Source organism: Podarcis tiliguerta (genome assembly GCF_965153285.1).
Source record: "Podarcis tiliguerta genome assembly, chromosome: 3".
NCBI classification, from domain to species: domain Eukaryota; kingdom Metazoa; phylum Chordata; class Lepidosauria; order Squamata; family Lacertidae; genus Podarcis; species Podarcis tiliguerta.
Genome location: NC_139536.1, coordinates 86,802,835 through 86,818,470, shown reverse-complemented (window position 1 = coordinate 86,818,470; position 15,636 = coordinate 86,802,835). Strand labels below are relative to the sequence as shown.

At 42.6% G+C, this 15,636-nt stretch overlaps 1 protein-coding gene across 1 annotated transcript in view; it reads right to left on the bottom strand.

Moving 5' to 3' along the window:
- COL21A1 (collagen type XXI alpha 1 chain) overlaps window positions 1-11,559 on the bottom strand; it is a 127,936-nt gene extending 116,377 nt beyond the window's left edge. The window contains exons 1-2 of the mRNA XM_083431899.1: window positions 11,151-11,559; window positions 4,062-4,145 (exon numbers count right to left, since the gene is read on the bottom strand). The gene's annotated coding sequence lies outside the window, so the exon portion shown is untranslated. The remainder of the gene's footprint in view (window positions 1-4,061; window positions 4,146-11,150) is intronic.
- Between the last annotated feature and the right edge of the window lie 4,077 nt (window positions 11,560-15,636).

Here is a 15,636-nt window from a genome sequence, read left to right as displayed (position 1 = left end):
CCCATTTGTACAGTGTATTTGTAGAGACTGCTTGTACCCATCTTCAGTGTGACATGTGAACATGATCAATAATCCATTCAAGTTATATCAATATACTTTATCAGAAATGCTTTATCAATACATTCAAGTTATATTTGTATAATGTTTTGGTAACTTGGCTGTGTAAGTGGGAACATTTCTTTCCAGGTAGGGTACACATTAACCACTTTGGACCACTGGTTTGCCTCTGAAAGGCAGACTTTCTCTCAGGATCACACATACACACACATGGTCTTTATTACTTTTTATTCATGTTTCATACTGCAAAGCGACATGTTATGGAAAGCACAGAGTTGCCTCCCAAACCAGCACCCCCTGTTGGGTTCTCCAAATCCTCTCTATAAATGTACTAACCCCGATTCTGTGTCCATAACCTTATATGAATCCTTTCTCCCTTCATCAGCAGCCTATTATGTAGAGCAAGTATGAAGAAACACACAGTGAAGTGAGGACACAAGTTAATGGCAGTAAAGTATTACTGCTTTTTATGGGGGGGGCGGGGTTTTGGCACAGGAATGCTAATTTCTGCAGCAACCCTGTAATTTTTCATGACATGTATGTCTCTGAACTGTGTAGTATCTGGCCAGGGTTATATTTGCCAAGTCCAGTGAATATCAGTAAAGGTTTTAACACTCAACCAGTTTGACATTCATTGGCTGGATAATGTATTATGTACATGCTATCTGCAGTTGTTCACTATGGACCGTATCAGAAACACAAAAAGCAATTACAGTGGTCCAGTAATAGATGCAGGCATTAATATACATTCCCACACATATGTAGATCTTCAAAACATACCCACACTTTTAAAGCATACACGCCATCCATTTAAAGCCCATTACTTTCCCCAAAGAATCCTAGGAACTGTAGTTTAAGGCTCCAGGGAAATGTAGCTCTGTGGAGGTAAATTACTATGATTCTCTTGAGTGGGTTTTGTGGGATGTGCTTTAAATGGAAAGTGTGTATGCAGTTAATGCAGGTGGCACTGTGGGTTAAACCACAGAGCCTAGGACTTGCCGATCAGAAGGTCGGCGGTTTGAATCCCCGCGACGGGGTGAGCTCCCATTGCTCAGTCCCTGCTCCTGCCAACCTAGCAGTTCAAAAGCACGTCAAAGTGCAAGTAGATAAATAGGTACCACTCCGGTGGGAAGGTAAACGGTATTTCTGTGCGCTGCTCTGGTTCGCCAGAAGTGGCTTAGTCATGCTGGCCACATGACCCGGAAGCTCTACGCCGGCTCCCTTGGCCAGTAAAGCGAGATGAGCGCCGCAACCCCAGCATCGGTCATGACTGAACCTAATGGTCAGGGGTCCCCTTTACCTTTTTATGCAGTTGAAACAAAATAAAAAATAAAAAATTCATTCCAGTAGCACACAAAAGCTCATACCTATTACAAACTTAGTTGGTCTCTAAGGTGCTACTGGAAGTATTTTTTTTATTTTTTATTTTGTTTCGACTACGGCAGACCAACACGGCTACCTACCTGTAACTAGAACTATGCAGTCTACATTTTTCCTCAGACACCATTCTCTCCAACCCCTCTATCCAATAACAGTACAATGGAGCAAGGGATAAACTCTCACCATGTTCCTTTGAAACCTCACACCTGATTTATACAGACCTTACTGTTCTGCCATGCCACTAAAAACAAGTGTAGGACCAAATATATATGGTCTATGGGATGATGGCAAAAGGCCAGGCAGAAATACAAATCCCTTTAACCAGCAAAAGTATTTGGAATCCTAGCCAACGGAAAACAGAAACCAGGGTTTGAGGGGGAAAGGAGATGGGGAGAGAGACTCCCCCCCCCCCCATTTTGTAGCTGCAGTCCAGACCTACCTATCTCCTGTCATATATGGAGATGAGGCCAAAAATTCTCATACTTGTGGTAGAATGCAGCCATGCAGTGAATGGGTTGATCCACAGAAGACTCCATTAATGAAGTTGCAAACTAATAGCCCCAGACAGACAGTGGACAAGCTTCTCATAGATGGATTAATTGTGAATTTTGTATTCATGCACACTAAAAGTCTACTGATAAATGATGGGTGTTTTGCATGAGTGAGACGGATCAGGCTCAATGATCATCAGATGGTGCAGATGGAAAACTTTAATTAACAGATGTGTGACCCTGTGGCTCTGTTGTAAGTTATCAGGACATTTATTGGACTGCAGTAAAGGGAACACACGTGTGCACAACATGGGCACCATTTATCATTCCCCCCTCTCCCAGTTCTAGTCTGCTTTCCCTTTTGCTCAAATAAAGCCACTTCAAGCCATAAGTGCAAGGAAAGACTGGTAATTTAAACAATGCTTTGAGCCAGGAAAGTCATGCTTTGAGCACCAAGTCAAGATTACCATTCATTTGACTTAATTGGCCCCACAGTGAAATCCCAGTTTTACAAAAAGGCCCTGAAACTTGTATAATTTTAAGAGTTGATAACACCTCAACTTCAGATCCTCTAATATAGCACTTGTAAGGTCCCCAGCTTGTGCACAAGTTGTGCTGAGTCCTGAAGGAAGGGAGTGGATAAACCAAAACACAGCACCAAATTCTTGCTCACTTTTCTGGGTGGGTTTAATGCAGAACAGCATGTACTTCCTCCACTGCATCTCTTCAAAGCCCAGACTTTCTCCCTTGCAAAGCAGGGGAGTAGAGGGAATAGCTTTCAGTGGAGAAGCAGTGGGGGGGGAAAGGAGAGTGCTTAATCCAGGGGTGGGGAACCCCTGGCCATTCAGATATCGTTAGAATATAGCCCCTATCACTCCTGACTATTGTCCTTGCTAGCTGGGGCCAATGAGATTTGGAATACAACAAGATCTGAAGGGCAACAGGTTCCTTATCCCTCAGCCATTCCCTTCTGTCTCTTGCTGTCACTCCCAGAAGATTTTCCCAAACCCCAGTTAACAGATTCAGGTGATGGGGAGAGAGAAAAATTACTAGTATGGGGAAATTAGGAGGGAGTGGTGGGTGTGGGAAGGTGGAAGGATTCCCTTCCCCATAGGAGTTAATTCCTATGGGCTCTACTCTCCCCATAAAATATTTGAGGGGGCCAAGGCCCCCAAAGTTGATGGGCATGCCCCCCAATATTTTATTCAAGTTGATACCCCGCCCCTCCCATCTGCTGCTCTCTGCTGGGAACTGTTCCTACCTACCACCCTTTTTGCAAAGAAAAAGCAGCAGCTGGACTTTGAAGATACACAATAGAGACAGGATATGTAGTCCACCCTAAATGCCTCTCCACACAATGTTTCTTTAGGTGCACACTTAGGATGTTATATCTGTGCACCTAATAATGTAGAGTGTGAATACAGCAAGCTGTGTTGGAACTGACAGTGCTGAGCTAACTGGCAGGTTTACATGCACATTGAGCACTTCTGAGTACACAGAACTCCAGACCAGGACACTCTGGACTTTTTAAGAAGGAATCTACAAAACTTAATTGAAGCCATACCATGCAGCCTTCAAACCTTGGACCAGATTCAACTAAATAGTTGCATTAGCATAAACCAGCACCAGGACACCCACTACTGCAATGGGGCTTTCCCCACTCTCCTCAATTTGCTCCGGGCATCAGGAGAAATCTCCAGAACACAACATATGTGAGGAGGAGGGAGGGGGTCATCATTCCATCAGGCAAGCCCTACTTTGAATTCCAGCTCTTGGTTTTTTTTTATATGGGTCAATGAGGACCAAGAACCTTAGTCTTCTGTTCTAAACCCAGTGAAATAAAATTCTGACTCATGACACTGTATTCAGGCCTAATGAATGAGATGTGCTTTGAGCACTGTATAACTAAATGGAAGCTCTAGTTTTCTTTCAATTCCCCCACTATGCATCAAGACATGTCTCAGAAGCGAGTTGCTGCTCAAGAAGAACGCCAGCTGTTTTTAATTTTGGGAGCTCAGATGCAAACTGGATCCACAGCAAGAAGTCATCAAAGGACAGGTTAAAAAAATACTTGGTGCAGACAAAAGCTGGTTTGCAATGATTATGTATCTCCAGTAGAGGATATCCACATACCTTCTTCAGACAATGAAGCACTGTAGAGACTCATCAGAGGAACAAGGACTGGAACTTTCATTGTTTAACACTGAACAGATGCACCTAAAAGGAGATTCAATGCATAGTTAATAATACTGGTTGGTATTGATGCCATTAATCAACAATTGGACCCAAATTTCAGTTAGTTTGTGGACTTTCCTGGAAGACATGTTTCTCATGCTCATCCTCACCCCTGCAGTCACATGCAACTTCCAAAAAGAATCCTCTGAGAGGTTAAGAGGAGATGGGGCATTGTGGGCTGGTGGGACTTCCCCAAATCAGACTGTGGTTCTAAAAATAACCCAGGAAGGTAGATTATTTCTTCTTGGAAGTCACATAGAGCCCTTCTCCAAACTGGATTACCACAGGGAGCGAGGGAATAGGTATTAAAACTATGTCACTGAGTCGGCATTCAGGGTGTTAGTCCAGCTCTGTAACATCTGCAAGATGAAGTGTGGCATGCACTTGATTAATGAGGCTATCAAGAGGCCATGGCTGACATTCCGAGATTTCAAGTTACACACAAGCTCTCTCTTGGGACAGAGCAGTAAAAAGCGGCAGGGGGAATACTCACTTTGGAAATATAAACAAAAATGAGTAATACATTCTTATTCTCCACCACTATCCTGATCTATGAGGATCCTTGTAAAGGAGGGCGAGTGGTAATTTTTGAAATCTATATAATTACTGCCTTACCATGGATACTAAAAATGTTCTGTTTCGTTATCATGTCAGGTAATGCTACAGAAGTTGCTGGTCTTGTTTGGAACAAGGCTAGACTTGCACAATTACAGCATCACTGAAGCGTAAAACATGAAACTGATTAACTTGCGTGGTAGATTAACTAATAAATCAGAATTAAATGGTGTTTTCTGAAACACTTTTCTGGGTCAGTTGCATAGCTGTTTAGGGTGGAGTCTGCCATAAGTCACAATGAATTAGGGCAACACAGCAGCATCACAGGATTTCTACACTGGAGCCTTGAGCCAATATTGATATACCAGCATAAATTCTTAGCAACAGTGACAATTGATGTATATTTAATTTGATATTAATCTGTGCTTTTTTAAAAAAATGTGTTCACTATTAAACATAATTTTCAATCAATGTCTGATCTAATTTGACTGAGAAAGTAGTTGTAGTCCAAAACTCCACAACAATGCAATGCAATGCATGTTGGATTGAGTAGAGGCTAAAAACCTCATGCAATTAGAGGATTTGATATAATAGTCAACTTTTCGGAGAAGATACCCATTGTCATCCCCTTTGCATGTAGCAGTGTGATGTTCTGTTCAATATGGTGCTGTGGTCTAAACCACTGAACCTCTTGGGCTTGCCAATTGGAAGGTTGGTGGTTCGAATCCCTGCAACCGAGTGAGCTCCCGTTGCTGTGTCCCAGCTCCTGCCAACCTAGCGGTTCGAAAGCACGCCAGTGCATGTAGATAAATAAGTACTGCTGTGGCAGGAAGGTGAATGGTGTTTCTGTGCGCTCTGGTTTCTGTCACTGTGTTCTGTTGTGCCAGAAGCAGTTTAGTCATGCTGGCCACACAACCCAGAAAGCTGTCTGTGGACAAACACCAGCTCCCTCAGCCTGAAAGCAAGATGAGCGCCGCAACCCCATAGTCACCTTTGACTGGACTTAACCATCCAAGGGTCCTTTACCTTTTACCTTTATTCCAGTCAACGAGCCATATTTCCAGGATACTCTATTCCATTTCCCCTTCTCCCCCTTAGTAGTCCATTCTCCTCCTCAATCAGGGATACAATATTTCATGGTCTTATTTGAACGTGGGTTTCTGTGTGGTTTTTGCCACCTTAGGTTCTGGTTTTCCTTTTTTAAAAATGTACTTCAGCATTGCAGGGGGTTGAACTAAATGCTGCTGAATCTATGTTGACCCCCTAAAATAAAACATTGTATTACTTAGAGCAGCACCTTATTTCATGCTACCTTTTTTAGTAAAAACTTGTACAACGCTGTGATATGTGTGTGTGTTTCTTTTATATTTCATTGTGCAATTAATCTAATTAGTTGCTTAAAATCAAGACATCTAATCAGCCCAGTGTTATCATCCAGCACTCTGCAGGCTAGCATATATATAAATATGCTGACTTAGCTGGTTTTTTACTTGCTCTATTAAAAAAAAGTCAGTAGGCAATTCTAAGTGAAACACGCTTCAATAGGTCATTCCACCTCCTACTGTTGCTGTCTTTGAAAGTAATTAAGGATTAATCCTAGATCAATAGTTAACCTCACTGCAAAATTTTATAAGAAACATTGATTCTTTACACACATGTCAATAGAGCAATTTCTTAAAGAGGAGACATATTGCAGAGATTATAAATTTAAGAATATATCAGCAGCGGAAATACAAAATGCATAATAATTTAAATCAGTGTTCCATTTGGTTTTGTATTGAAGGATAATGTTTCAAGCAGCAATACTTTTGAAGGTAGCAAACATTTAAAACCACAAAAAATAGGGGAGGGGGATCATGCCCAGCTGAAGCAAAAGGAAAAGGAAAAGGAAAAGCAGAACTGGCCCAGTAGAAATATCAGAAACATTCAGGTGGGCTATCAGACCATGTCTGCATGGGTGCTGGGCAGAAATTAGAGCCACAGATGGCCTGAGGTAGTTCACTGTTCAGGCTCATTTAGAAAACTTCTTTTTTGCTCTATGTGTGCTACAATTCAGCCCCAGTTGGGAGAAATGCTTCCCAAATAAAGTGTCTGGGAAGTCCTTGCTGAGAGCCATGCATTGCCAATATCCCTTCTCCATGAACTCTTTCTTCCATACAAATGTGACATCTTTGTTACAAGGATGGGCAAACAGGTAATTTAAAGAGCTTCTGATACAACCACTCACTTTAACAACACCAAAAATAAAATTAGTCACTCTCTCTCTGACGTTGCTGTTTTTTTACCTCAGGCAAAGCCAAACAATTTTAGTGTGTCCAAGGGAGTGGAACTCTGCATTCTTTGGTAGTTCTAGGGATGCAAAATCCATCTGTTTGCCTAGGTGTATAGGTAAAACACAGCTATGGTGCAAGGCTGGACTTGGCCATGTTTCTCTGGCAATAGGTCCAAAAGCCTGAAGTCTGAGCTAACTGTCACAGGCAGACACATGTAGGTGTACAACGTTATTTAAATGATAATGCGCCCCTGAAAATGCACCCCTGAAAAAGCCTGGTTGAACAATTGTTCAGAACCCCTGACTTACCTAGCAGCAAGTCAGTATGTCTAGTCCAACGTCTGGGTGTCAAGCCACACAAGCAAAGTTCAAAGGCCAGGAGACAAAGTCCAGGGTCAATTCAAGTAATCAAGTCTGAAGTCCATCAGTCAGAACACAGTCCAGAATCAAACCAAAAGCACAGTCCCGTAGAGGTTCTAGCACATTCTCATCAAGCCAAGGTCCATCAACATGGGCAGTTGAGCTCTGCTTCCCTTTTGTACTTTGCCTGCTGATGGCAGCACCTGGGCTTGATGAGGCATGTGACCCTCCCCTGTTTCAAGCCTAATCCAGCTGAGGAATCACACCCCTCCTCCCAGAGCTAGCGAGCCCCACCTGGCCAGCTAGGGAGATGGGCTGTGGGCCTTTGTCTGCCTCAGCCTCCTAGAACTCTTGCTGCTCCCTATGTCTCAGAGCCCACCATGTTGGTAGAGACAGAGGCCCCTCTGGTGATGGGTCCTACTGCTCTGGTTCCTGTGCACTGACCTCCATCCCCTTGCCATCCTCCATGACCCTATGAGTACTTCCTGCTCCATCCTAACATTGTGCAAGCCTAGTAAATGAAACAATAGATGTGTAAATTAGTATCCAAATTAATTGGTCTTATGCTAGCTAACTTGGAACTAAAGTGTGCTAGGGATGGAGAAGAAATTCAATTCAGCTCATATTTAAAGGTGAAGCAACTTCATTTGTCCTTCCTGAAACCATATGCAAAATGAAACTTAGGCATTCTTCAAAATGTGCACTTCTCTGAATTATGCCATGCAGTTCTCCAGCAAAGTAATGTGCACAAAAATGCATATATTAATGAAAATAACATACAAACATGCATCATGTAAGGTATAATTGCATATCAAAATGAAGATGTTAGGAGAAATTTGTATGAATTTGCAGATTAATTTTTATGAGGACACAACTGATTGGGAAATGTGGACAACTGAACGTCAAATTGGAAAAAGGGAGAAACGGAGAGAAACCAAAATTAACTGGTCAACCCACCTCTAGAAACAACATTGAAACTGATGGAGCTATTGTAGAGCAGGCATAGGCAAACTCTGCCCTCCAGATGTTTTGGGACTACAACTCCCATCATCCCTGACCTATTAGCTAGGGATGATGGGAGTTGTAGTCCCAAAACATCTGGAGGGCAGAGTTTGCCTACGCCTGTTGTAGAGTAAGTGGTTCGACACTAGCAGTCAATGTTGAGCCCAAACTTGTGTGAAAATTTCAGTTTCATCCACAAAGTAAACCCTTGTTACAGCAAAGGGCTGTGAGTGAAAGAGTGTTAGAAGTGATAAGCACTCACTAGGTCCAAGATAAAGATCCCATGGTAGGAGGGAAGGCACTCCAGGCACAGTGCAACTTTTGTGCAGTTCCTCAGAGATAGCATTGTAAGCTGTGTGAGATAAAATGTGTTCATTTTCACTGTTCAGAATGTGTGTGTGTGTGTGTGTGTGTGTGTGTGTGTGTAATAGCAAGAGAATTGCAAATGGCAGCCACTGATAACTTGTGGAGACCCTCAGAGTAACTGATGATATGCTGCCTTGTGGGCAACTTTTAAAGAACCCCCCCCCCCCGAGGTTTGGTTCTAAGCTTAAACTGTTAGACTCCCCTTTGGATTAAGGGTTTGCAGCTTTAATCGCAAGTACTTTTCAGGAAGAAAACATCTGATCTCAATACCTGAAAAGATGAAGGCATCTCCCTTTCATCCATTGTTCAAAAGTTGAAAAGCCCCAGTAGTACACCACATGTAAGAGTAGCTGCTGCCAGACATCCCTGGGAGCAACTTGATAAACAACTCTCTTTTATTCCATGCAACTCTGTTCAAAACAGTCCCATTCCACAACGCATGTCACTTTCTACCATTACTGCTTTATCAATCCCCTTTGTTTCATCAATCACCACCAGCCACTTTGACCCATAATCAATGAAAGGAGGCCTCTGTATTCCCAATGACACTTTGCCTTTCTTAAGCCCTTCATTACGAGTGGGTATCTTTGTCTAGAAAACATAATGTCTTCTGAACACCTCTGACCAAACATAACTTGATACAATCTCAGTCTTATTATTAAGAGTTATCTGCAGCTGAATCAGAGAAGAATGAAATGGAGATAATAAAGAACGATTACCAGTTTGGGGATGAACTCTATATGAAAAAGCCTGCTGATTTATGCAACTTGGTTTCTGACTGCCTGACTGGTGAATCAGGCATGCTGTTAGAGAAAGTATATTTCTGTAATATTGGTCACTGCAAGTTGGACAGTGTTCTTCTTATTTGATTTCAGAGACAGTAGCAATATTAGAAAACATGTCAAAATCTTGGCCAATGATTATTCACATTTAAAGAGTTGGACTACAGAAGCCAGGGCCATCTTTAGCATATACGCTGCTGGGGTGCAAAGATCCACCCAGCGTCCCCAAATTTAGTTTAGCTGCCCCCAATTTTTTTGGGGGGGAGTGCAAACTCAAAGTTGTTGAGCTTTTTCAGGGGGAGGGAAATTGCTCACCAGTAACAACGACACAGCAGAAATAACTGCTTTTGTTTCCTGACTCATCAGCAATATTTGACGCTACAGAGGAGGGGGGCAGGAACTTTCATTCCATTGCTTTTCGCTGCCGCCGATCAAGAGGGACTGGCATACAGTAGGTATACTTTTGGCGCTCCCCAGAATACATTTGGCGCCCCCCGAATTCGGCGCCACGCACCCCTTGCACCCCTGTATAAAGACGGCCCTGACAGAAGCTATGGTAAACAGAATAACGGCTTGGTCCAGAGATATGTACACTTGAAAACAATCTTAATACAACCAGTATTGCCTGCCGCCATTTGACGGCAATGCACATTTGAAGAGAATTATTTATGCTTGAGAGCTGAGACTTGCAGGCTGGAGTGGCATCCTCTTTGCCTGCATGAATCAGAACTCTGCATAGCTTACACACATACCCACACACAAGTAGAAAGTTTGTTTTTTACACATACACAAAGGCATGTTTCTGCCGACATGGGAGAGGACAGAGCTGAGCTTGTGAAACAACTTTTCCGTGTGTGCGCACTGTTAAAGAAAGTTGCCTGGACACCACAGAGTTTTTGTTTTGTTTTGTTTAAAAAAAGTCAGATGATTTTTTTCCCCAGGATGCTTTTTAATAGTAGCCCATTAGAGGGCATCAAAGTATTACATATTTGCGGAAAGACTATATTGGGATAATGGGCAATGGATTCATTAATAGAGGTGTTATTGAACCCGAACCCAGCTCATTAATTTATATTGGAATGTTAAGTGTGTGCTTAAATCTGTCCCATTGAAACTAATGGCATTGCAACATGTTTAAATGTAGCTGGCTTTCCCTTGAGTCTCAAACTCCTTTGAGGTGTCACAGAAAAAGAATAGGAGGAACTCTAAGAATTTGTATTGGAGGGACCCAGTGGGCTGCAGGTTGATGATTCCAGGTCTCAAGGGGTGTCTGATCCCTCAGGAGGGAACCAGTCTTCTGGCAGGGGGTAAGGGTGGAGAGTTAGACCCCAGGGAAGGCTCAAGTGAGCTAGCAGAAGAGGGTCCCAGCACTCTCCTTCCAAATACGCCTTTTGTTTGCCTTTTGTGCCACCTCCTGTCACTCACAAGTAACCCTGCCTCCATCTCCATGGAGATGCCAGCACAGAGCAATCAAATTTAGTATAGCCAACCCACTCAAATGGATGCCTTTTTTTGCCCAGTCTCAGGACTTCAGCTGCCCACCCTGGGCACCCTTCCTTCCTTCAAAAGTAAACTGCAGAGTGGCGCTTGTTGGCTCAACGTCTGAGCTCGCACCTAGCCCTGCATTTAGTCTGTCATAAACCTGCTTACCCTTGTAAATTGTAGCTTGCCTTATCCACACACTAAAGCCTTTGGCAGAAATAGGGTTGCGAGTTCAAGTTCTCCATCAGACGGGGAGGGCCAGGACACAAACACAGTCAGATTGGAACAATTTATTCTGGTTTGTGGTGTTCCTAAACTGGTTGTAATGATAAAAGTAGAGATTTCCCCTTATAAACTGCAATGGTTTCTGTGCAAATAGTTCTGCAGTGAGACTTGTGGCATTCTTTATAAATGACATCAATATTTCATTTGTGGCAGGGTATAGGAGCATCCAAATGCTAATTTTAAAAATGTTCTCTTGAGGAAATCTTGCTGCTCACTCAGCAGGGGTTTATATCCATTGCTGAGCAATCTTGCAGGCACAGCATGACTTTGATTCCTTATTCTTCAGATACAGAGAAGAAAAGACTTGATCCTTGGTGCTGGGAGTTAGACAAGAGTGTTTGCCCCATGCTTCCTGGCAGCCTGAAACCTAAAAGAAGAGAACAATGTTAGCTTCCCTCCTGAGGCAAATTGCAGCAAGGAGGGTAGTTTTCACTGGGACCAGAGCAGAGTGGAAAGGATCAAACTCCTCTCTGTGGCCCATCCTTGTGTTGTTTCAGCCTGGGCTCTAGAGGAGGATGTGGGCTCCCAGAGAACACATTTCCTCAGAGGTCATTATCCTTATCTATCAGTGTCGTCCGCCCCGCCCATGAGATCTCACTTGTTCTTAAAGTGAGGGAAATGAGGTCCAACCAAAAGCGTGCCACATGTTTTATAGCCTTTAAAAAAAAAAAAAGACTCCTTGTCAAACATGTTTTTTTCCTACTGTCCAGGAAACAGGATTTCCAGCAGATTTCTGTGGGGACAGTAAAGCATAATGTAGTAGGAAATTATACAAAAGTAATGACATAAAGTAGTCAGGGAAGGTGGAAAATCGTTAGGCCCTGCTCCAGCTGGGCTGATCCCACCCCTCCCCCCACCCAGGGCCAACTGTCATTAACTGCCCTGAGGGAAGGAACAGTGTGGCTGTTTTTTGAGCTCCCAGTCCTTGGTGCATCTCTTGTGTTTTATAAATGTCATTAGCTGCCTTGAGGACTTCCGCTAGCTGTAAAGCGGAGAAAAAAATCTAAATAAATGGAATAAGCATAAATAAAGGATGTTTGCGTTATTGCCCCCTGCCCTGCCTGTTCATTCTATGCACTGAAACTGTTTCTCATCACCAAATTCACCCTTGGCAACGCAGTGGGGAGACAGATGCTTGGTTCCCACCAGTTTTTGGAAATGAAGCCCCCACTGCTCAACTTCAAATCGCCATTGAAAGAAACAGAGGAGCTCCGTGCAAATGGGGAAAGTTTCTGGGGAAGCAAAAGAACAGCCACCCACCTCAAAAAATAATGTGAAAACACCAAAGCACTTTTTTTTGGGGGGGGGGCTCACAAAGAGAAGAGACTCTTTGGTGTGAATTGTTTGTAAGGTTTTGCCAAGTAGTACTCATTCAATGGACTATGTGCTAGGAATACCATAATATAACAAAACATTCTAGAGGGTTCCTTCCAGCTTTACAATTCTACAATTCTATGTACCTAAACAGTGAGAACTACATGAATTGGTTCTCTCACATAGTAGGTGAGATTCAGTTGGGAGCCCAAACAAAAAATAAAATACCTGCAATAGGTGTCAAGGGAAAATGTTTCTATCCTTGATTTTGCCCTGATATACTGCTTTTCTATGGCCATGTTTTCAGATCATGCTAAGCCATGGTTTAGCCCGATGTACAAAAGCAGGAATATGCCTCTTCCCCTCCTCCTCAGCAATCCTCCTGCATGGTCATGAGGAAGATTTTGAAAGGATTTGGTTTTCCTTTACCTTAATGTCAGCTTGCCATGTCATGACCAGGCTTTGTGCTTAAGTGCTAACTGTGGTCTGTTTAAGCTAGTCTGATTCATAACCCATGGTTTAAACTGACGTAAAGATTTGGCAAATTAAAGCAGAGGTCCCTGTCAGCTATGCTGCCTGAGAGCCTTTTAAGTGGAGATGCCATGAGTTGCACCAAATACAATTGCCATACTCTACCAGGCTTCAGCTATTTCATCTTAAAAAGGTATAGGTCAAAGCCTTCATAGTTAACAACTGTAGGTTTACTGGTGCATGCTAGAAGCAGCCGACATACAGGAGAATGCCGTCTGGACAAAACCCAGCGTTCTAACAGAGAAGACCTCAATTGCCAAATATTTGTACGCCAGCTGCTATTTTAGTCTACGACCAAGTCAACAAAACCTCCAAATAGAACCCCAGAAATTGCAGGCAGGTCAAACTGCCCACAAATCTTCATCTCAAAAGCAGCTCCAGGCAGTAGGTTTTAAATCTAATTCTTTTCAGCATTAGGTGGAGCCTCTTCTGTTCTGAGAGGAGCAGGGATGTGGGGGGAGACATTTCCCCTTGCCTTCTCACAAGCATCAATAAAAAAGGCTCTAGATGAATAATCTTAGAGTAAACACCAACCAGCTTCTATATTCAGAGGGCAAGGAGCCTCTCTGCTGTGTGACTCGAACAACCCATTGCAAGGAATAACTACACCCGAGTAAAGGATTATGAAACTGTATAATAGCCTTTAGCTAAGAGTTTTTGCAAGACAGCTTTGCAAGGAACACTCTTGTCCTTGTTGGCACAATATTGGAGTGGGATATATTTTCTTATTAAGCAGTGGAAGTCTCTTATGCACAGCTGCTCATGAATTCCCAGCATATTATTTTCAAAATACACTCTCAAAATATGAACAGCTCTATGGCCAGCAACTTTTCAATTAGCAATTATCTAGGGCTTGATATAGCATCAAACCCATTTATCAGAGTCCTTTGCCAAAGCCTACAAACTCTTTTTTCCCCTTCCCTCTTCTGGCACAGCTATGCCTCCGGCTCTCACATGATTCATCTCGCATTTCCTCATATAAAGGCTAGATTTAATTTCAGCTAGGGGACTTGTCTATCAAAGGAACACTTTACCTGAGAGGAAATACCATTGAACTCAATGAGACTTGGTTCCAGGTGGGCATACATAGGCCTGGACAGTAAAATACAGTGCCAGGGACAAAGGGCACTTTTAAGTTTCTTTTCTCCTTGAAATGGGCCACAATGACCTCATTGAACCAGGTCCAAGGGCAGAAAATCTGCTCTGAGGGGGCTTAAGCAGGGACCAGGGAGAATTTCAATTCAGTTTGCCAAAGGCAAACCTCCCAAAAATGCGAACCTAAAGGCTATCGTCCTTTCAGCCAAAAACAAAATCAGAATCAATAGTGGGCTCTCTTCAGCCAAAACATCTGAGGAAATTTGAGGGATCCTAAGGTACATCATTAAGACTATTAACTGACAGTTTATATAGTGTCAGCAACACATTTTGTTCTAGGGAGCCAATAGAAAACACACCAAGATCTGTTCTTAGACCACTTGTTGTGCAACATAGCAGTCATGGTGTGTGTGTGTGTGTGTGTGTGTGAGAGAGAGAGAGAGAGAGAGAGAGAGAGAGAGAGAGAGAGAGAAATCAACTGAAGAACACCAGAGTCTTTTGCGATTTGCCATTCCTTTATTGAATTTGTGTCAAAAGGATCTTTTACAAGGTGACCTGCAAATCAAGTCTGGCATATCTGGCAATATACCTGGTTGTAATGTCTCTTTTGGAAAGATCTTTATGACATATACTTTCCTCAGTGTGATCTTAGATATGATGAAACCCTGTAAATGTGTAATTGCTCTCTTGGAACTCAGAACACATATGAGATATTGTTTGGTTCATTGGTTACGAATGTAGTTCTTTTTATTTCTTGAACATCTGTGAGAAGGACAAGACATTGTGAGAGAAGACAATAAAAGTGCTTTAAAACAAACAAGCTGTTAACATATCTTCATAGGTTTTCCTATTCACTCCTTGGCAATTCCATGGGGTGAGAATGTGCTTCTCTACCTTAAACCTGTAGAGAAAAAGTCACATGCAGAGCATGGAGGAAATACTTTTGTTCAATTTAGGCTACAAGTTTCAAAAAAGTAGTAAGCAATTGCTATATGTCAGCAACTGTTCTTCTAACTCCTTTTCACAACAAGCGGCTTGCTCTCCAGGCAGACACTAATGAGATTTTTTTGTTAAAGTCTAGGAGGAGGGAGGGAAAGATCATCACTAAAATTGGGCATGGCAGCTGAATGTTGGAGGTGCTAACAATAGCAAGTCTTGGATCTCTTGGAGATGAGGATGCCTGTGATTAGTAAAGAAATCCAGCCAATGGTTCATGTGATTTCTTCATTTTTCAAATGCCTTGACTAGAACCTTGTCAAAATAAAGGGTGGATTTGTGCTTATATGGCAAGGCTGATCCACAACGATACTATCACAGAGCTGTAAAGCAGAAAATTTTGTGGTTCCTGCCAAAGCATGAATCAGTTGCAAAATAATGGTTTGAGGTATGCTTCTTTTTCCATTCTCTAATATTTCTTTGCAGAACAACC